The sequence below is a fragment of the Narcine bancroftii genome, chromosome 10 (assembly GCF_036971445.1).
Source record: "Narcine bancroftii isolate sNarBan1 chromosome 10, sNarBan1.hap1, whole genome shotgun sequence".
In the NCBI taxonomy this organism is placed as follows: domain Eukaryota; kingdom Metazoa; phylum Chordata; class Chondrichthyes; order Torpediniformes; family Narcinidae; genus Narcine; species Narcine bancroftii.
The window spans coordinates 99,717,468-99,740,627 of NC_091478.1; the positions used below are offsets into that span (position 1 = coordinate 99,717,468).

At 42.1% G+C, this 23,160-nt stretch overlaps 1 long non-coding RNA gene across 1 annotated transcript; it reads right to left on the reverse strand.

The window, feature by feature from the left end:
- Nucleotides 1-6,338: 6,338 nt before the first annotated feature.
- On the reverse strand, nucleotides 6,339-20,168 carry LOC138744027 (uncharacterized). Its single transcript, XR_011345208.1, has 3 exons — nucleotides 20,106-20,168; nucleotides 18,698-18,926; nucleotides 6,339-6,541 (listed from the first exon to the last, which is right to left on the reverse strand). It is a non-coding gene; the product is annotated as an uncharacterized lncRNA (long non-coding RNA).
- Nucleotides 20,169-23,160: the final 2,992 nt, after the last annotated feature.

The window sequence follows — 23,160 nt, forward strand, 5'->3', positions numbered from 1 at the left end:
ATGCAGCTGTACAAATGTCTTTAAAGCATCATAATTTCCCCCCAACTCGACCACTTCCTCGGGCAGTTTGTTCCACACACCCTCCACACTCTGTGTGGGGAAAAATGCTGCCCCTCAGGTCCCTTTCCAAATCTTTCCCCTGCCACCTCAAATCTATGCCCTCCAGTTGTAGACTCCCCCAATGTGCCCTCCAGTTGTAGACTCCCCCAATGTGCCCTCCAGTTGTAGACTCCCCCAATGTGCCCTCCAGTTGTAGACTCCCCCAATGTGCCCTCCAGTTGTAGACTCCCCCAATGTGCCCTCCAGTTGTAGACTCCCCCAATGTGCCCTCCAGTTGTAGACTCCCCCAATGTGGTTGAAAGAATGTGATTATTCTCCTTTTCTATGCCCCTCATGGTTTTATAAAACTCTAAAACATTTCTCTCAGCCTCATTTACTCCAGCGAGAAAAGTCCCAGGCTATTCAACCTCTCCTTACAATTCAAGCCCTCCAGTCCCAGTGACATCCTCAAATCTTTACTGCACCAGTCCATCTTAATGACATCTTTCCTTGAGCTAGTTGATCAAAGCTGCACACAATGCTCCCAAGAATGATCTCAACAACATCTTGTATAGTTGGGACACAACAGGCCGACTCCTGTACTCAGTCCCCTGACTGATGAAAGCAAAACCCCGTCTTCACACCCGTGTCCACTTGTATCTCTACTCTCGATTCAATTCCAGCATTGTTTTCTCCCATCCTTTCTAATAATGCTGGGCCTCATTCAGCTTGTCCTCTGGCTATCGATCATCTGTCACTGAAAACAAGCTTCTCATTTAATCAATTCCATTCATCAGTTTGAATACCCTATCCCTAATTGTCCTTTAATCTACTCGAGGGAACAGCAATCCCAGCTTCTTAAATCTGATTCCCACCCACCCACCACCCCCCCCAACCCCATTCGTCCACAATTTCTGCACTTCTCATAAATCACCTGTGTGTCTCAAGCCAGACATGTTTGGACCTTGAAGTGGTCATTAAGATGAACCCATGCTTTAGCAAGACAAAACATAACGTTCGCGCTTTTGCACTTCATGACCGGTAGTTGGTTCGCATGGATTTTCAACAATGACGACACCAGTATTCCAATTTCACCAAGATCGTCACAACACTGGAAAAAGTCATTCACTCCATTGTGGTTCAGGTTAGAAGGCAGTTAAATAAGCTGCAAAAAAAAAACACATCAAAATGAAGCCTCTCAATGTACAGAGATAACCTGGAAGTGGACTACAGAGATGCAGTGCTGTATACCCATGGGAGAAAAAAAAATAATGTATAATCTGAGAAACCGAAACAGCACCTTTGTCAGAATATGGCAATTCTATTTGACACACGTGGGAGTGCAACTGTAGCCGCACCCTGACGAAAATACCAATAGGAGGATTAATAAGGGAGTGCTTCCACTGCTTCTCCAGACATCCATTGGAAGCACCGACGCATCTAGATTTTGTGTGATGTTGTGGTCGGTCCAATCAATCAGGGCCGGACCGGTGGTTGCTTTAAATTTTTACTTTCCGGTGGGGGGTAGTTGGGGGCTGGGGGCTGGTGTTGGAGAAGGAGGGGAGAAACATCACATGTTTGTAATTAGTTGGTGGATATTTATATATATTGAAGAAATATGTGGTTGTTTCCTTTTTAGTGATGGAAAATTAAAAATAAATATTCAAAAAAATTCAGCCACTGTTCTGTGCAGAGATTGGTGAGAGTTGGACAAGCTGCCAGCTGCAGTGGTGAATGCGGGCTTCACTTTGACATTTAAGGTTTGGATGGGAGAGGTATGGAGGCCTATGGTCTGGGTGCAGGTCAATAGGACCAGGCAAAATAATAGTTCGGCACGGAGTAGATGGACTGAATGGCCTGTTTCTGTGCTGTGGTGTTAAGTCAGAGCTATCCAGCAGGGAAACAAGTCCTTTCCCTCAAGATCATTCATGACAACCAAGCCATTGCCTTGAACTTTATACCTTTCAAGTAGTTATCCAATTCCCTTTCCAGAAGTTAGACTGCTACCATCACCCTTTATGTCAATTACATGATTTAACAAAATTCTCAAATTTATTATCAGAGAAAACTACAGCACAGAAAAGTCCTTCAGCTCATCTAATCTGTGCTATTATTCCATCTAGTCCTATGGACCAGCACCCAAAGCAGAGCCCTGCATACCCCTCCCATCCATGTATCTATCCAATCTTACATGTTAAAAAGTGAACCCACACCCACTTCCTCCACCATAGATCATTCCACCCTCTCACCTCCCTTTACGTGAAGAAGCTCCCTTTAAACATTTGTCCTCTAGTTCTTGTCTCAGCCAAGCTAAGCTAAGAGCAAAAAGCCTATCTATCCCCCTCGGTTTTGTATACCTCCATCAAATTTCCCCTCCTTCTCTGACTCTCCAGGATTAAAGTTCTAACCTCTGCCCTTTAACTCAACTCCTGTCCTCTTCTGTTCATTTCTCAAGGGCGTGGGGAAACGCATTCTGGTAACAGAATTTCTCATTGCAAATTCCATCAAAGCTCCTCAAGAGTTTTGTGAACCAGAAGAATCATTGTTGTGTCCTGGACAGTGTTCCTCCTTCATGCAACACATGAAGATAAGATTATCAAGTCACTAATATTCAACTTCTTAAAAATTTAGACATACTGCACGTTAATAGGTTATTTTGACCCATGAGTCCATGCTGCCTAATTTACACCCAATTAATCAACACTCCAGAACATCTTGAACTGTGGGAGGAAACTGGAGCCCCCAAGAAAACCCACACAGACCTGCGGAGAACATACAAACTCCTTACAGACAGCATGGGATTTGAACCTCCATCCCGATCACTGGAGCTGTAAAGGGTTTGCGCTAACCGTTATACCAACCATGCTGCCGACACTCCCCCCCCCCCAATTAGTACCCAAACACTACAAGATTAGACTTCGAGTGAAAGTCTGCAGACACTGTGATTGCACTAAAAACAAAATTGCTGGAGGAACTCAGCAGGTTCATACGAGATAAAGATGTATAACCAACAATTAAGGCCTGAGCCCTTCATGGTGCAGCAGTTCAGACTAACATGGAAGGTCTCAAGGGTTCTAACACGAAATATTGATTGACCATTTTTCTTCATGACTGCTGCCAGACCCTTCAAGTCCCTCTTTGTCATTCAAGATTTCGGCATCTGCATTTTTTATTTCACAACATAAAAGCAGGTCTTAATCCCACCCAAAATAAATTGTTGTCATTTATTTTGAAATCCTTTGGAACCCTCCCCAGCAGGACTTCTGAAAGTATTGTCAACAAGAGCCCTGCTATCTAAACAAATATTCCTTTATTGGCCATTCATTTGCTTATGCAAACTACCTATTGATTTTTTTTGTAAAGTCTTACTTGAACTCCTTAAAGCAAGGCATCAATAAAAGTATAATTCATGTAAAGCCCGAGTTTTCAAACAACTGACCCATGAAGTACACATGGAGCAGCTGGGCACGTTATAATAGCTGTACTGAAATGGAATAAGTCTTTCCTCGTGAAAGGCAGCTGAGTGTTGCATTTTGGCTTGTAAAAGGAGCAAGTTATTGTACATTTATAATCCAAGCTCACAATTTCATTTTATAATAGGCAGTTACACATGGTGCTACAAATGCCAATGTATACCAATTGTCCTGTCCATGAATGATGGGTGAGAGGGTAAGCTCTGTGGGTGGTATGTCAGTTCGTATTTGTCCGATACCAACTCACTTCTAAAATTGAAGCAGATCCTCAGCAACATTAGGGGCTCTGGGCTAGAATAGATGTGGCCCTTCAGCAGTACGTTCACCATGGATTTCAATAAAGCATTAGATTTGCTTCAGTTTTAAACGTAATATCTTTTTAACAGGCCCTTCTGGCCCACAAGCCCCCGCCACTCAAATGCACCCATGTGATCAATGAATCCACTAACTCTGTACACTCAAGGGTGGGAGGAAACCCATGCAGTCACAGAGAGAGAATGTACAAACTCCTAACAAACATCACTGGATTGCGACTGGAGTTCCTGACGCTGTAATGACATTGTGTTAACCGCTATGTTAACAGAGCCACCCCAAATGATGCGAAAATTTCACAGCTCTCGACTGTTCTGTTTCTTCAGTAGGTTGTGTGATCACTTTAAGATTGTCTTTAAATACTTTCAGTCTTTTCCTTATTCTTTTATGTCCTCGGCCCCTTTTCATCGCTTGCAGTCTTTCCAAGATGCAAATCCATTCACTTTCTCTTGATACACGGAAGTATCTCCATTGCCAGTTGGAACTCTAAGTTGCCAGCTCTTTTAATTCTGCCGTCCTGCCTGCCCTCTGCCTCAGCCATCACCAAGGTGAGGCCAAATGCAAACTTAAAGAACAACTGTCAAAATTCTGCCTGAGTAACCCAAAACCCAAAGATGGCGGACTTTCCCATTTCAGGCCATTCCTCCCAGAACAATTCCATGGCTTCCATTTTTCCATTACCTGACCCTATTTACTTTACTCTCCTTCTTCCCCCCCCTCCCCCCCCCCCCAGCTTGTGGTCTCTTCTGCTACTCGATTCCACCCTCCATCCCTCCCACCTTATTTGTCCAGTATCCCATCACCTCCTTTAGAGTCTCAGACCGAAACACTGACTGTCCATTTCTCTCCACGGATGCTGCCTGACCTGTTAAGGCCCTCCAGCTTTTCTGCCTGCTTAATATTCTAGCATCTGCAGTTATTCGTGTTTCCATTGCCATATATTTGCATCCTTTCTCTGATTCCTTGTCCACTTAAAAGTCTTGCTCAGGACTCATTTGATGCTTAAACATTAGGGGCATTTAAGAGACTCTTGGATAAAAGAAAAACAGTGGGTTAATGAGCTAGGATGGGTTTAGCTTTTATTTGGCTCAAATATATAGATTGGCACAACATCGAGGGCCGAAGGGCCTGTACTGCGCTGTATTGCTCCATGTTCCAGTATTCCAAGACAGATAGCTATTATATAAAAATATATTAAATAAATATTCAATTGCAGTCAGTGCAGGAAAGTGACATTTCAATCAGATCTAATATGCATGAATGATTTGGACAAGGATGTTTGTGTAAGGTGAGCAAGTTTTCTGACAGAGAAATGTGTTATGGTTGACAGTGAAGGTCACCTGGGTTTACAATGGGATCCAGATCAAATGCAGTTTAACACAAAAGCACAAGGTGCTGTGTTTGAGCAAATGAAATCAGGCCAGGAGTTGTTCTGTTAACAGCAGTGCCCTGAAGAGCATTATGGAACAGAAGGACAAGGAATACAGCGACATGTCTCCACAGGTAGATGCAAGTGATAAGAACATTTGGGATGCTTGCCTTCATTTGTCAGGGTATTTAATACAACTGTTTGCATATCATTTAAGGACTCTTACGTGCATTTTATTGATTTTTTAAATTCTCTCTGTATTGCAGTTTGTTTACATTTGTTATCTGTTTATAGTTCTTTATTTGCTTACATGTGTAAGCTATATATTCAGTTTTTTTTGGCACAACCAATAAGTGGTTATTGTGTTGGGAAGAGAATCAGGTTCCGTAGGTTCACAGAGAGACAAGTCTGGTCACAAATGTTACAATTACACGTAACTTTAATTAACACTCGGGAGACAAACAAGGGGGAACGTTAAATGATGCTCGATTACTATTTCACTTAAGCAAAGATACAGACATTCACCTTGGACCTAGGTTGGTGTCTGACAATAGTGAACCTATACTCGACATGCTCACACACTTCAGTTCAGGGAGCCCCCAGGTTAAAAACGAGTTCCGAAACCCAGGACTGTCTTTAACTTGAATTTGTATTTAAGTCACAGCAAGCACATATAGTCCTTATTTAGTGTTGGTTAGTCAAATGCTTATCTTAGTATACAGCATATATTTTACCTTTCTATGCATGTAAAACATTGAAGAAACACTTCCAAACATAAACATAATAATACAGTACATAATTGGATGATGTTGGAGAAGATGATGGAGAGATGGCTACTGTCAGAGAGGATGGACCTGGTGCTGAAAAGTCTGAATTTGATTTTTGCCACGTGAAACTTGCTGCAAGAAGCATCTGTTCATTTCTAGCTGCCTTTAACCCAAGGAAGCAGTAAAGAGTCACCAAATTGTTGGTTCACGAGTCACTTATAAACCAGGTGAAATAAAAGTACCACACAGTTAATCATTTCCAAGCAAGTTCAGTGCTTAGGAAAACCATACTGTTCAAAGCATGATTACAATGTACTTTAATGTAATAAGTTCCAGTCCTATAAAAGGGATATATAAAACTGCTCTTTATTGGCAATCGATCTTTATTGGCGATAAGTGATCATAGTTTATTTAAGAAAATATTTGTCTCATGTAGTTTACCCCTAACCCTAATGTGTTGCTCAGTGGTTTGGAAACTTGCTGGTCTGCCCCTCATCCTAGCCTGTTGTTCAGAGGTTTGGAAACTTGCTGGTCTGCCCCTCATCCTAGCCTGTTGTTCAGAGGTTTGGAAACTTGCTGGTCTGCAGAGCAGAAATTTAAAAAAACAGGTTCCCATCAGTATGAGGCAACGTGCGACAGGATAGTGCATGGAGCCCGATCGCAGCGGGGACGGAAATAAATTCCAACGCAGCCACTTAATTCCCTCTATTCCACAGATCAGCGTCGATATTTCAAATATTTTAGTCTTGCAACATGAGTGGTTTAAGTAGCAACAACAATAAAACTTTAACGTTGAAAATTTAGAACTGCTAACTCAACCATGCTCGAACCTGGAGTTGACGGCATTCTACTTCTGGCTGGCTTGTCAGTTCATAAGTACAAGTTCTTCATAAATCAGACGTTTTTAACACACACTACAAACAGGAACTCTTATACACACCTAGTTCCCTGACTAGCAGGGGTGCAGCTGCCTGCAAGTAGTGATCTTTCACGGTACTACAACTCAGCTTCAGTGTAGTGCAACCTTACCCGCGACACTTCAATGATGTCCACAGCAGTGAACTGGCGTGGATCGATGTTCAGGGCTTGGACCATGAGGCAGAGAGAAAGAATGTGCTGTGCATTGGTGTTATATACAGTGCTAATCTGTGTTTCCAGCTACTAATGACCCTAGTTGATTTAAATTAGCCAATAGCAAAGCGTGCACTAATGGCTGTCCACCCTTGCTTGACAGGTGATGCATCTTCCGAATAAGTTTCAGACAGGGAGGACACATGACCACCCACAATACACATATTCTAGACAGGCAGGGAGGCCATGTTCCCTCCACCCACAACAGATATTATGCTTTGCCTACAGAAAAAAAGAATCTCAGGGTTGTATGTGATGAAATATATGTACTCTGACAGTAAATCAAAATCTGTAAAATCTGATCTGCTCAGTTAAGGAAGCAGCAAGAAGAGATTGTGACCAGTGATAGGGATCAACTATATTATTGGCTGGCTTCTTGAGACAGCACCTCACATAGAGCACTGCAGCCAATCTCAAACTTTCTGAATTATAAGCCCTCTTAGAATTCTGCTTGAAGTTAATGGGCCGCCTGCCCTGTGAAGCAGTTAGGTTTCATTGATTTCTTCCATCATTCTCTCCAACTGACTACATAAAAACAAAAAAAAAATTAATGACTTCAGTCCCCTCAAGGTGGGGGTTGGGGGTGGGTGGGTGACACAGGTGCATGGAGAATGGCTACACGACAGAGCAGAAACAGGCCCTTTGGCACACCTAGTCCATGATGAATTATTATTCAGCCCAATCCCATAGATGTCTACATTGAATGAGAGGTCAGTGCCAGTGATGACCTGTCACATTCTGCAGCCTTTAGTCTTCTGGGCATCTGCGCTAATCTGCCTGTATTACCAACTAAACCTTTCCTTAAGACACCACATTATTAATTATTTCTTTCATTAGCTAAATATCATTCAAATCTGTTCAATGCATTAGCTGTTAATAACTTGAAAGTTTGTCACTTGAATGGAAGTCAACTGCCAGAACATAATGAAAAGTTACAGTTTCATTGCCATCTCACTGATTAATTTTTCAGCAAAATGATTCTAAGCAGTTTGTCTCAAGGTCTACTCAGTCAAATGTACTTTATTTCCATACTGTCTCTCTTCAACGTTTTCCTGATGTATACAAACACAAATAAACTTTCGAGGCAAAACCGTTCACTTGGCAGAAACAGGGCAATTTTGTAAGACTGCCCAAATGGGTGAATCAGAGAAAGGTCAGGAGGAGTGTGTGGAGAATGAACAACAAGCAAATTAGTGGGGATTTAACATTGCTATATGAACTGATACAGCTCGGGTGGAGTGAAATGACGTCCCAGGGAATAAAGATGGGGAACATAGAAATACCAGATCACTTAGATAATTACCAAAAGTCAGTATCATATGTTCGTAAAGGTCATCGAGAATGAGGGGTGAAGAAATTAGGAGTAAAAGCCCATAGATCATTCTCAATGAAGGAATAATGTGATGGTCTTAATTCTGATTTCAGATTTTATTGTCAGAGTACATACATGGCGTCACATGCAACTCTGAGATTCCTTTTTCTTGCGGGCGAGGCAGAATTACTGCTAAGTCGTGCAAAATTTAACTGCACTCAGAGGGAACATGTAAACAATCAAAAGAACTATAAACGGAGAACAAGTGCAAACAGACTGACTGTGCAATGCAGGGAGAACAAAGAAAATCAATAAAGTGCACAAGTAAGAGTCCTTAAATTAGTCCCTGATTGAGTTTGTCGTTGAGGAGCAGCAGCTATTCCTGAACCGGGTGGTGTGAGTCTTGTGGCATCTACACATCTTTCCTGATGGCAGCAGCGAGAACAGAGCTGGATGGTGAGGATGTTTGATGGTTGCTGTTGCTCTCCGACAGCAGCGTTTCCTGTAGATGTTCTCAATAGTGGGGAAGGTTTTGCCTGTAATGTCCTGGGCTGTGTCCACTACCTTTTGGAGGGCTTTACATTCAAGGGTGGTGTTGCTCACATCCCAAACAATGATGCAGCTTGGTCAGCACACTTTACACCACACCTCTGTAGAAATTTGCCATGGTTTCTGATGTCATATCAAAACTCTGCAAACTTCTGAGGAAGTAACGGCACTGTCGCGCTTTCTTCATGGAGCCTTTGGTGTGTTGGGTCCAGGAAAGATCCTCCAAGATAGTAAATCCCAAGAATCTAATGCGCTCACCCTCTCCACATCTAATTCCCCCAATGATCACTGGATTGTGTCACTCTGGCTTTCCTTCCTTGAAGTCAACAATCAGCTCTTTACTTTTGGTGACATTGAGTGAAAGGTTGTTATTAGTGCACCATTCAGCCAAGTCTTCAATCTCCATTTTGTTTCTTTTGTTCCTCTCTGCATTTGTTTTTCTATTCTTCAGCGCACAATATTGCCTATCAGACAACATCTAAATGAAATTAAAACAGTACAGGAACAGGCCATTCAGCCCTCCAGGTCTGCAGCAAACAAACACTCCCCTCTGCCTGCACATGATCCATATTCCAGGAGTCCTGGTATGTCCATTGAACAGCCTTTTAAATGTTACCATATTATCTGCTCTCTCTACATTCCTGGCAGTCCATTCCAGGAACCGACCTTGCCCTTCATGCTTCCTTTCAACATTTTGCTTCTCATACCTAAGCGCACCTCCTTCAGAATTTAACACTTAGCCCTGGGAAAAGATTTTGACTGTTTACACCATGCAGGTTTCTCAATTTTATAATCTTCTCGCAGGTCCCCCAGCCTCCAATGCTCCAGCGATGACAACTCAGGTTTGTCCAACTTCCATCTCAATCTGATCCAGGAAACATCCTGGTAAATTTCTTCGATACCCTTTCAAAAGGCCCCACATCCTTCCCGTGATGGAAGAAATGCACACAATGCTCCCAGCATAGCCTAAGCAAAGTTTTATATAACTGCAACACAACTTCCTTACTCTTGTACTTAGTGCCTTAAAATGGAAAAGCAACTTTCAGAGAACGTAGTTTGAACACCCACACCCCCTCCTGCATCCCCCCACAAAGATTCCTCTGTCCATCATGTCAACTTTACCATCCAACCTCCAAAACCCCACTTACTCAGATCGAACTCCATCTACCATGTCTCCGTAATGATATATACCCTGCTGCATCCTTTATTCGTCCTCTGGACTGTTCATAACTAACCTTTGGATTCATCTGCAAATTTGCTGATCCATCCATCTACATTTTCATCCAAGTATTTATATGCCTCATAAATAACACGAGTCCCAGCGGCAGTCCCTGTTGAGCACGACTGATAATGGACTTCCAACTAGAACACCACTCTTTCACCATGATCCACTTCTCGGGGCAAGCCAATTTCAAATCCATAAACAATCAAAATAATTGAGCGAGCCAAAATGCTCAAAATGGCTCAACACAAGCAGATTAAAAAGTTTCATCCTCAGAATGCCAGTATTCTCAAGACATTCCCTTGAGCTTAGCCTTCAGTTTTACTCAGATGTGTTTTATATCTGAATATTGATTAACATATTTGATATTTTCAATAAATTACAAAGGCTTTCCACAGAATTTATTTTTGGTTGTAAAACTGAACATTGTTCACTTGTGCTCTGCATTTCAATAGTTGCTTCTGGAAGCACAAAGTATTATACATGCCAGCTTACAAGGCAATTGGGTATATAAGATGACCCCCCAAAATTCCCACTTTAAATGCAGGTTTTGAGCTACACTCATTGTATAAGACTACCCCAAAATCTAGCACTAACCACTGAGAGCTTTACCATCCAAGTTCAGGGGAGTTTCCCATATTGCTTAATAGATAGTGTTTCTTATGCCGTTGAATTATATAGTGATGGTAAGATCTAATGGTAATTTCTGCAGTATTTAAGTTTTCTGCCTCAGTACTAGATCGTTTCATAAACTGACTACTCCACCATGAAGAAGTGGCTTTGAAGTCTTTGCTGTGCGTCTTTAGCCCACAAAAGGGCAAAAGTGCATATTTTATTTCTTAATACAACGTATCCATTTTGGCGCTACACGCTTCTCTGGAATTGGCCAGTGTGCACTGCCTCCTCTCATTAGTAAAAACTTGCACCTTTCCAATACACCCCGTCTTTAAAAGTACCAGTAACTGGCTACTGCAAGATTTATTGCGATTGTAAACAATGTAAACAGAAACACACCCAGGCTGATTGTTTACTCTCATCAGGTGTTGCAAATGGAAATTGTTAGCTGTGTTTGTTGCGCTGTCATTTTAACTTATGTTAGACAGGTTTATAATACATTTCTATTTTTTTAAATATAACATTACTGTTAATCCAGCTTCCCAAAACCAAGTTGCAGTAGAAGAACATTTAGCAGTATGAAACTAGGAGTTATACAAGCATTTTATGGTGTTCCATGAGGGGAACCATGGGGGATATTTACGGCTCAGATTTTATACTCAGAGTACAGGATGAACCTAGTTTTGGGACGACATTCTTCAGATTTAAATACCATTTTTATGCCAATGTGTAATCACCATAAATACAGACTAAAACTCAATAGCCTCTTAAGTGTTAACCTCCAGTCTACTGACATCCAGTTTGACATCATGAAGGAGCTTTCGCTGTAACTGTCATACTGACAACATCAGCTGAATCTTTCCGAAGCAGTGGTATTTCAAAAAGCTCTCCACAGTTCACCTCGTCTTTGAATCCCATTTGCAACCTGTCTTTATTCTGGACAAATCTGCCCAGGGTCGTAGCCAATTGCTCTCCTTCAATCACCATCACTTAAAACCAGAAATGCCATCATTAACATGACAGATCTGGTGAGATATACCTGCATGCAACTCTTTGAAGTGCAGAATCCCTTTTCCCAGCCCTTGCTGCTTATCCTATAAGTTAGGTGCTTATCAGGCTATTCGAGTAGAGTTTCAAATACTCACTGCTGTTTCAATACAGCAGAAAAAGAAAATTCTCAACTTCCCCAGCCATTCTTTGACATTTTAAATATATGGCTGCCAATTACTGTCTTTATCAATTGATAAATGAGCTTTCTCTTCCAGGTAGAATTAGAGATAAATCATGGAAACAGGCCCACGTCTATTTAGATCATATGCCAAAGAACCTTCAATCCTACACATTTTTGGGATGCGGGAGGAAGCCGGAGAAACTGGAGGAAGAATGTGGTCACAGGCAGCACCTGAGGCTGAGATTGAACCAGAGTCTCTGTCCACTTTGAAGCAGCAGCCCTGTCCCTGGGCTGGCAAATTTAAATTGATATTTGCTGGTTGCTGCGGTGCTATTGAAACACTTCTGCAGAGGAGCACTCCAGACTTGGGCAAAAGCAAATCTGAATTGTTACTTATCGGATGCTACATTAGTAGAGCAACCATTCTCAATGGAGACCCTATGGTCATCCTTTTACTTTTCACCTCACATAATATAAATATGTTTTATGTTTTCTTGTAGTCATTAGAGAGCATGAAATAGAAGCAAGAGTTGGCCATCCAGTCTATACTGCCATTCAATGAGATCATGGCTGATCTGATGATCGGTTCATCTCCGCCTTCCTGTCTTCTCCTCATATCCCTTAATTCCGCTGCTATTTAAAAATCGATCCAACCTTGTCTTAAATATATTTACTGAGATAGACTCCAATGCTTCAAATTCCATAGATTCAGCGCCCTCTGGGTAAAGCAGATCCTCCTCATCTCCATCCTAAATCTACTACCCTGGATCTTGAGGCCATGTCCCCAGTTTGAGTTGCCCCACCCCCCCCCCACCAATGGGAATAACTTACCTCCCTCTATCTTAGCTATGCCTTTCATACTTTTATACATTCTACAAGATCCCCTCTCATTTCTTCTAAATTCAAATGAGTACAGTCCCAGACGACTCAATCTCTTATCATAGGCCAATCACTTAATCTCTGGACTGCCTCCAAAGCCAGTACATCCTTCCTCAAGTAAGGAGACCAGAACTGCATGCCATATTCCAGATGTGGCCTCACCAGTACCTTGTACAGTTGCAGCATAACTTCCCTGCTCCTAAATTCAATCCTTCTAATAATGAAGGCCAACATTCCATTCGCCTTCTTGATAGCCTTCTGCACCCATAGACCAATCTTTTGTGGTTCATGCACAAGCGCTCTCGGGTCCTACTGCATGGTAGCATGCTGCAATTGCTTAACATTTAAATAAAATTCTGATTTTTCATTTTTCCTTCCAAAGTGGATAACCTCACATTTAGAAGCAAGGAGAGAAACCAAAATTTGACTACTTCACAGGGAAAGGAGCCTATAAACCTTGAGCACAGTCATGGGGGGGGGGGAGGGGGGGGGGGGAAATAGCCAGAAAAAAAAGATTGAGAATGTCTGGTGTGGATAATTCATTCATTCATTCATGACCTCAGACACTACGATCTTATCCAACTGCTTTACATCCTAATACAAGCAACAAATTTTATGTAGGATGGCAACATTAAACAAAGACCCTGGAATCAGGCATTTTCTCCAAACAAATCACCACCTTCCAGTTCCAAATGCTTTCCAAATATTGCAGATGCTGAAATTCTGAGTTAAAATAGTCTTCAACCTGAAACATTTAATTCAATTTCTCTTTCCACAGATGCTAACTGACCTGCAGAGTGATTTTGATATCATTCTCCAGCATTTTTATTGATAGGAATCACAGGCAAAGAGAAGCTTTAGACTCCAGCACATAATTACTTTGAGAAAATAATATTGCAAGGTGCTGTCTTTGTTGAGTTTGCATCTTCTCCCTGTGACCACTTTCCTCCAGTTACTCTGGTTCCCTCCGATCTCAGAGCATGTGGTTCAGGTAATTAACAGAGCCCTGTAAATTGTTCCTGGCATATATGCGAATGGGAGAATCTGGTGTTGATGAGAATAAAGTAAAATAAGTTATGATAGGGTCAACATAAAAAGGAGTGCTTGAGGATTTACTTGGGTAAAGGGACTGTTTTTGTTGTCAAATGCTCCATTACATCAAATTTGCCAAGGTTTGATCACCATTTACTTTAATGGAATGACAGCTATGTGAGAGTAGTTAAGTCATTTACATTTCCTGAATAACTAAGTCAACTCATGATTTTGATTTTATGGTCATTGTTTTAACTGCATTTTGTTTTTTGAATGTTCAAGTTTTAATGATACAATTAAAATCCTGGTTATTTGTTATGACCAGCTAAAGTTACCTCTAACTATGGACACAGTTTAACCAGCCGTTAATGCTCTATGGGCTTTGGTGATCACACACAGAGTCCTAGAGACAGCTAATGGTTCAGGGTGTAACTTTGACTACCACAAAGGTCCCTTAGTGGAACAATAACCTCATTCACCGGGCAGAGGCTCTGCGCAAGAACGGCTTGGCAAGTGATTAGTTTGGCCACCTCACTATCCAGAGAGTAGGCCAAGCCCAGAACTGCCCCACAGGTTGGACCCGACCATGGGCTGTAGGATGCGACTCCAAGTCACATGTCAGGCAGAATCAGTTTGACTGGAGTCATCCATTGGCTTTGACTACAATACAGGGAATGTTGTTTTACTAACAAATCCAGATTATTCTATGATGGTGACTTGTGTACAAGATCCCATTACTGTCCTGTACAAAAAAAAATCCTTTTGCTTGCTCGGCAAAGTCAACTGCAGTACCATTATTAAAACAAGCAAAATAAAGTCCCTTTAGAGAATCACAAATACTTAAATTCTCAGTGGCAGTTAGCCTGGATTAATTGCATTGGATTATTAGTCCAGCAATGAAACCACATCAAGGGGATAATCTGTTCCACTGCAGCACTCCCTGAACTCAAGGGCAATAAAACAGCAGTATGCAACAAATCTTTATCACAACAATCTCAAATATATTTAATTTGGAAATGGATACAGTATCCCTGTGTAGTTAAACATTTATATTTAAGAAGCAAGCCTGATCAGATGTCTGAATGGATCTTCAGATTGTAAAAATAAAATGAATTTGTCTGGTTGATTTAGTATAACAGGAACTTAAAGAAATTACTTCAACTCTCAATGGAATGAAGGACAAAAAGCTTCAAGTGTACCTTCCGAGCTACTCAGGATCACCTTGTCCAGGATCACCAGGTCTCACCAAAGCCCTGTTGCTCTTTGTCCTACCAACTGAAGTCACCATTCTCCTTTATGATGGTTTGATTGGGATAGGTTTTTAAATGAGATGCAATGGGATGGGGTGCAATTCTTTATCCTGGTAGTAAAGACTCGGTTGATACTCTTTGTTTTACCTCTGCTAAATTAGATGATTTTGCACATAATGTAAAGCGGTAGTTTGGTGCAGTACTGACAGAGTTCTCGGACCATTCTCTGCTCCCGAAAACTAACTTGGAGTCAGGCAAAAGACTGCAGATGTTGGAATTCTGGAAGACCTCAAGGAGGGTCAAGTTTCACTGAGGAGGGACGGTGGGAAGAAGGAATAGTTGACATTTCAGGTCAAAATTCTTCAAGACGGCCTCAAAATCAACAGTTATTTCCCTACCACCTATTGATATGGCTTAACTATTTCCTTCTGATAATTGTGTGTTTTGTCAGTTTGCCTCAATATGGTGGTGGCTGAACCTGCCCACATCCCATGTATAGCTCAGATTGCTACACGAATCCCACCTCCTCTCCATTGACTCCATCTGCACTTCCCATTACCTCAGGAAAGCAGCCAACTTGTTAAAAGGCTAGTTCCACTCCAGTCACTAATTTTTACCTCCTCATCCAGTCAGGCAGAGGGTAGACACATATGAAAACATGCACGGCCAGATACAAGAACAAATTCTTCCCTGCCATTAGACTATTGAAATTAACAAATTGATTTCCTTGCACTAAAAAAAAACTTTCTCTGTATCACAATAAATTATATATTTGTAATATTTTGTGGTACTCAACAAGATATTATTCCTGCACAGGACTAAATTTCAACTTCACCGGCATCTACAACCTTACCTAAATGTACCTGGACTATTCCTCACAGTCACCTACTAAACATCTATGAAGTCCACAGCAGCCTGGATTCATACTTCTTCCCACCTTGTCTTTTGCAAAGACCCAATCCCTTGGCCTTCACCACATCTGGACAAAGGAAGAGACCAAAGTATCCACTTTTGTCAAGAAACATGGCTTCTCTCCTGTTATCATTGATCAAGCTCTTGCCCACATCTCCATTTCTTGGACTTCAGGTCTCACCAACCTCAAAACAGGAATGGAGTTCCTTTGGGGTTTACTTTCCACCCCTCCAGCATATTCTTAGATGCTGCTGACAACCAAGATCCCACCACCAGCCTCATCTTTCCCTCACTGTCTCTATCCATTTTAGTAGTATCAGTGCCGCTGCAATATCCTGCCTGCTCTTCCCTCCCTCCCATCCTTCCATCCGCAAGGGTCTTGGCTTCAACTGCAGAAAGTGCAAAGCTTGGCCTTACTGTTCCCCTTCACATCTATCCCATGGGAGCATTTTAACTGCATCCCATCCAACCTGCAAGGTTAATTGTTATGTTCAAAAGACATTTAGACAGGTTCAAAGGGCTATGGACCAAATACAGGCAATTGGGATGAGTTTGGTCAGAATAGAAAAGATGGGCTGAAAAACACCTTCCCATCATGTAAAACTACAACAATATCCCCCATGATTTTGGATACCTCCAAGGTCATCCCTCGATCTCCTATTCCAAGGTAAAATGTCCTAGCCTAGCCACCTTCTACGACTCAAGGGGATCACTTTTAACACGAGTTTAGGCTGATTTCAAGTCATCTCTCAAAACGAAGTCCATTCTGGTAAAATCAATTCAAGTTACCCCACCAAGATTCGTAGAACCCTCCATTCTTATGGAGACCAGAACTACATACAGTGAAAGCTTGCTGTGGTCTGTACTCTTCCTCATTTTTCAATGCACGTGAGGTCAGGACTTGTGCAGGAGTCACAAGAGAGTGCAAAGAGGCTTGAACATCAAACTTCTTGGTCTAACACATCGTCCAGAAAGCCCTACACATAAAAATGGTTAAATGGAGAAGCTAGTCTGTTGCTAAAACTATCCACTGCTCTATATTTCAGTAAGGGGCAGAACCTCTTCATGCTCAGTTCATGACTTCACTTTCCTGCTTTTAAATCTTGTTAAAAATCCTTTAAAGTTTTCCTCTGAGGTAGATAATTTCAAGGCAGTATTAATCCAAAAGAGCAACAACTAAATATTCCTCACCTTTCCTCCAATTCCTGTCAGTAATGCAAGTGAATCTGCACCCACTTTCCCATTCACCTCCAGTGGAGTCAAATTAACAATGCAGTTAACGACATAGCACTTAGTTCACTCTGTTGACCACCTACATCAGGATGATGTAACTGATCTTTCTATACTCCCTGCCAGGATATATTCATACAGGCTAGTATGTTAATTGGTCACATGGATGTATTTGGGTAGCATGGGCTGATTGGGCCAGAAGGGCCTGTTACTGTGTTACACCTCAATGAATAAAAATTATTTCAAAATTGTATTTATTGTTATGAACAAAACTAAAATCCCTTTGTTTATCATCTAAGACACAGAAAACAATGCTGTAAACACTAAGCAGAGCAGGCAACATCTTTAAAATTTAGACATATAGCCTGGTAATAGGCCCACTAGTCCATGCCGCCCAATTTACACCCAATTGATCTACACCCCCAGTACATTTTGAATGGTGGGAGGAAACAAGAGCCCCTGTGGAAACCCCACGCAGACATGGGGAGAAAGTACAAACTCCTTACAGACAGCGTGGAATTCGAACCCCGGCCCCGATCGCTGCCGCTGTAAATGCATTGCACTAACCACTGCACCAACTGTGGAAAGACAAACAGAGCTAATGTTTCAGGTCAAATACCTTTCCTCATTATTAATAATTCTCCAATTATAGAGGAATGGAGTTCTGAGAAACCTTTCGATCTGAAACATTAACTGTTTTCTTGTCACAGGTGCCTCCTGGCCTATTGAATATTTCTATTTTAATTTTAAAAAAACTTTCCAGATTTTCCACTTCCTGCCTCTACTTCTGAATTCCATTGTCCACTACGCTAAACTAACCAGTCCTTCAATATGTGCTGCTTTTGTCAAGGATTATGTAGTCCTTTCTGCACACCTTTATAATGGTGTTACATATCCTATATTGTCTCTCCTACCAAATTCAACCTCAATGGTGATTGGCATTGTTAGACCTGAAACCCCTTTACCTCCTGCTAGATAAAAAGACAAATGCAGGACCAGACTAGGTAAAGATCCATGACTAATTCTTGGCAGTTTTCTGAACAAGAGTTTTGCATTGAAAGTAATTCTAGGATGATTGATTTAAAATGAAATGGACAAGCCAGGAACCTCTCCTGCACAGATAGACATCTGTAGTTGCTGAGTATTTCAGCTTTTAGCTTTCAGCTTTAAGTCAAGTCAAGTCACTTTTATTTATTGTTCATACCATGCTCGCACAGTGAAGATGAGATAGCGTTTCTCCAGACCATGGAGCATATTTACATAAATAAAAGTTAGATTAGAAGATAAACACATTAAAATATTAAGACGTCTAAGTAACAGTCCACGGTGCACTATCCACAAATGTTCTGGGAATTCAGGAGCCTGATGGCTTGGGGGGATAAAAAACTGTTGCCAACCTGGTCGTAAGGGCCTGAGTGCTATGGTACCACTTACCAGATGGCAGAAGGGAGAACAGTTTACATGAGGGGTGTGTGGAGACCTTCAAATTGTTTATTGCCTTTCGCCTGCATCGAGTGTTGTCGACGTCCTTCATGGTTGGAGGAGTTTCCCCAATGGTCTTTTCTGCTGACCTCACTCTCCTCTGCAGGGTCTTGTGGTCCGAGGAGGTACAGCTTCCAAACCAGGCGGTGAAGCAGTCCACTTTAAAGACTGGCCACTCACACTTGGGAAGAGCAGAAAAATGTTGTGGTAAACATCAAATATTAATTTAAGCAAACTCAGGAAAGGAAGTTTGGAAAGAAAATTATTTTTTCTATTGCTTCCTTTGGGTGCAATTGCAAACAATTTCACTCTCTGCAAAGAGAAGTGGCAGGTTGTCAGGGTTACAGTTAAAAAGAAATCAGGATCATTATTTTCCATTAATCCCAGGGAACACTGGAGGAGCACTGAGGCCTTAGATCACCTTATATCAAGTTGAGTGTTTATGCATTCCAGTGTGTGCCATCAAAGGAGGACGTGGCTATGTCCATCTCATCTTTACTGGCTCATTTCATTTTACCTGTTCCTTCACCAAACCTTTCCTTCCCCACCCCCCTCCACGGTCTGGTTATTCAGTGTCCATCCAACATCTCGCAGAGGGAATTGCATAAACTAGCAAGACAATAATTCTGAACATCTCATGAGATTGTTTCTGCATATACCTTAAACCTGTGCCTTCCTCCCCATAAACATTTGTCCCTGAACATGCACAAAATGTTTGCTGAACAAAGCAGGGGAGAGATCATTCCTAATCTTAATAGGTTCCTCAACGTTAGATCAAATGGAGTCAAAGAATTAAATAGCAGGGAGGCCTTTCGACCCAACTTGTTCTTGCCAAGCAAGTCACCTATCTGAGTTAGGCCCATTTGCCTTAATTTGGCCCACATCTCTCTATACCTTTCCCATCCACGTACCCATTTAAATGTCATTGTACCAATTTTGATAACTTTCTCTGGCAAATCCTTCCATAAACCCATGACCCTTTGTGTAGAAAAAGTTGCTCCTCGGGTCCCTTTTATATCTTTCTCCTCTCACCTTAAATCTATGCCTTCTGGTTTAAACTCTCCAACCCTGGAGAAAAGACTGGTCATTCACATTATCCATGCCCCTTGTGATTTTACAAAGGTCCATTAGGTCCCCTTCAACCTTGTGCACTCCAGAGAAAAATGTCAACCTACCCAGCCTCTCCTTACAACTCAACTCTCTGACCTTCATTCATCCATTTTTAAAAGAGGCATTCAGCAATTGTAACAGGCCCTTCCAGCCCATGAGCCTGTGCTCCTGCAAATCAGCTAATGTGTGTTTTCATGTTCTTGAGCCTTCTTTTCCAATGAGACCACTCCTAGGAAGCGGATAAACTTACCGGGCATGCAGTACTCCATAAACCATTCACACTGGACCATGATTTACCTGGTTCTTCTGGACATCTTGGATCTAAGATGGGGGTGGGGGAGGACACCCCACCTCCAGTGGTGATGTCACGAGTGACGTGTTATGTACTCACAGGGCAGTGAAATCATAATGGGAATAAAGCACATGCGTGCTCAACGTATAAAGGACTGTGGGAAAATCTGTTGCAGTGGAGTGCTCAGACTGAGGACAAACCCACAGACCAGCTTGTCATTATTCCCTAAATAATAGAATATAACAACTATTTACATAGCATTACATTGTATTAGATATTATAAGTAATCTTGAGATGATTTAAAACACAGATACATGCTGACAGCTCCACCGGCCACCCTGTAACAGCCCCGCCGGCCGCCCTGTGACAGCCCCGCCGGCCGCCCTGTGACAGCTCCACCCGCCGCCCTGCGACAGCTCCACCAGCCAGCCTGTGACAGATCCACTGGCCGCCCTGTGACAGCTCCATCGGCTACCCAGTGACAGCCCCACCGGCTGCCCTGTGGCAGCCCTGCCAGTGGACTTGTGACGGCTCCACTGGTGGCCCTGTGACAGCTCCATCAGCCATCTGTGACAGCTCCACTGGCCGCCCTGTGACAGCCCTACCGGCCACCCTGTGACAGCCCTGCTGGCCACCCACAACAGCTCCACCATCCGCCCTGTGACAGCCCTGCCGGCCATCCTGTGACAGCTCCACTGACCGCCCTGTGACAGCTCCACCGGCTACCCTGTGAAATATTACGGTGCAGTTATATTTCACAGGGCGGCCAGTGGAGCTGTCATCATGTACCTGTGCTTTAAGTTACCTCAAGATTACTTCTAATACTACCAGACTGATGTATGCACGCAGACACTAACATCACTAATGGTACCTGGTAGAGCTGGTTGAGCATTCTCACTGCCTCGACTACTACTGCAATCCCCGATGTCTGCAGATGCTGGCGTTGCAACACTGTGTATATTCAAGAGGGAAATGTTTGTGTGTATTTAGGTTAGTATGGTTCATAGTGTAAAAAACAAAAAAAAAATTTAAAAAGCATTCGGACACTTCTGATTGAAGGTAGAACAGTCCTATCCCCATGGATGGCTCCTTGTGCGTGTGAAAGCATGCAGTGTCCCAATTAAGAGAGGCCATTCGTGAACAGAAAAAAACGCCATTCCTAACCGGGACACTGAACTGCCAATTTACTGGGATACAAGTGTAAATGGGGCTGGAGGTTTGGACACTATGTGCCATGTGATGGTAGTTTTAAATGGAATATTTCAAAGATAAATGGAGAAGACATTACGGTTCTTTGCCATGTGTTTTTACTTAAAACAAATTGTGTACTATCTCACATGAACACAGCACCCTTGATGATGTAACTCTTCAGCCAGTTCTGGATAACAATACCTCCCTATTCTGCAGTAGAGCAAGCCCAACTGCCTTCTTTGAGATTGATGAAAACTATTCTGGACAACAAAATGAGTTATGTGAAAGATGATGTTGAACACAATTCACACCAAATTCAAAAAAAAGGCATCTCTGCTGAATTCAACAATGACTTTGTATGATCTCCTTCACAACTTCACAACGTAAACCCTCTCTCTGCCGATCAATATCACCAACTAAACAAAGGATTTTACAGCTTCTAAATCAGAAAGATTAAGTGCAGTTTAGCCATGGCTTTGTTATAATCTTTGAAGGTGATGTGAATAGAAATACTAAAGTAACACAGACTCTACTTCTGCACTTTATGTGATGTAGAGAAGGAACAAAAGGATAAAGATCTTGTTATTATGAATGGATGAAAGAACCATTAGCTTGTTGACACCAGAGCATTCAGCTCTTCCCTTCAATGTAACCATTTTCTCCCAGAGTCTCGGCTGAAGCCAAAGACTAAGATATTATTTTGCTTGCTTGTGGCGGGGTCCTAACCTGCAAATGATTAACTGCCTCCAACAACTAATCTTAGAAATGTCAAGAGATGAATGGAAGATAGCAAAAGGTTTCTCTAAATCACTTCCTATTTGTAAACCTGAATTAACAGCCAAATTGTGTTATATCTCACATTCTCTCTCTCTCTCTCCTTTGATTGCTTTTCATTCATTGCATGCAGCTTTGGCTGACATTTGCTCGCCTCCTCTGACTTTATGCATGTGCCATCAGGTCTCTCAGACAGAGTAAGGAACAGATCCTTGACGTCAACGCCACTCACAGTGAGGTTGAAAATAACATCTTTGCACTTTCCTCAAGCAATAATTGACCCATATTCCTTGAACTGCACAATGTTCTTCCCTCTTTTTCCACCTATCTCACTTTCTGTCTAATACCCCATCACCTTTATCCCCCTTCCTCAGTCTCTTACCTTCCCTACACTTTTACCCCCTTGGCATCACCCCTTTTGACTTTGGACCAGTGGTTCTCAAGCCTTTTTCTTTCCACTCACATCCCACATACCCTATGCCATCAGTCCTTTGTGATTAGTAAGGTGGGATGTGAGTGGGTAGGGAAGGTTGAGAATCTCTGCTCTAGGTCCAATTATTACTGAAATATTTTACTTGTGAAAAATTGTCATTGGCCCATTTCCTTTGGAGTTTTGAAACCGTGCACATAATGAGTTAATTAGGGACAATTAAAACAGTGGCTTTCAAACTTTTTCTTTCCACCCACATACCACCTTAAGCAATCCCTTTCTCATCACATAGGGAATGCTTAAAGTGGTATGTGAGTGGGAAAAAAAAGGCTGAGAACCACTGCTTTGGACTCAGTGAAGGACAATTTATTATTGTGCCAGTGACATGAGTTTGAATCCGGTGCTGTCTCCCTGTAATCTCTCTGGCTGCTCCAGTTTCTCCCTATATTTCCGGGGTTATTAGGTTACTTGGTGTCATGGTTGTAATGGGTGTCAAGGCATCGTGGCCCAGAAGGGCCTGCTACCATGCTATATTTCAAAATGAAAATTTAAAAAAGGACCTGACTAAAACGATGACTAGCCATTTATATCTCGGAATGTTGCCTGACCTACCAAGTC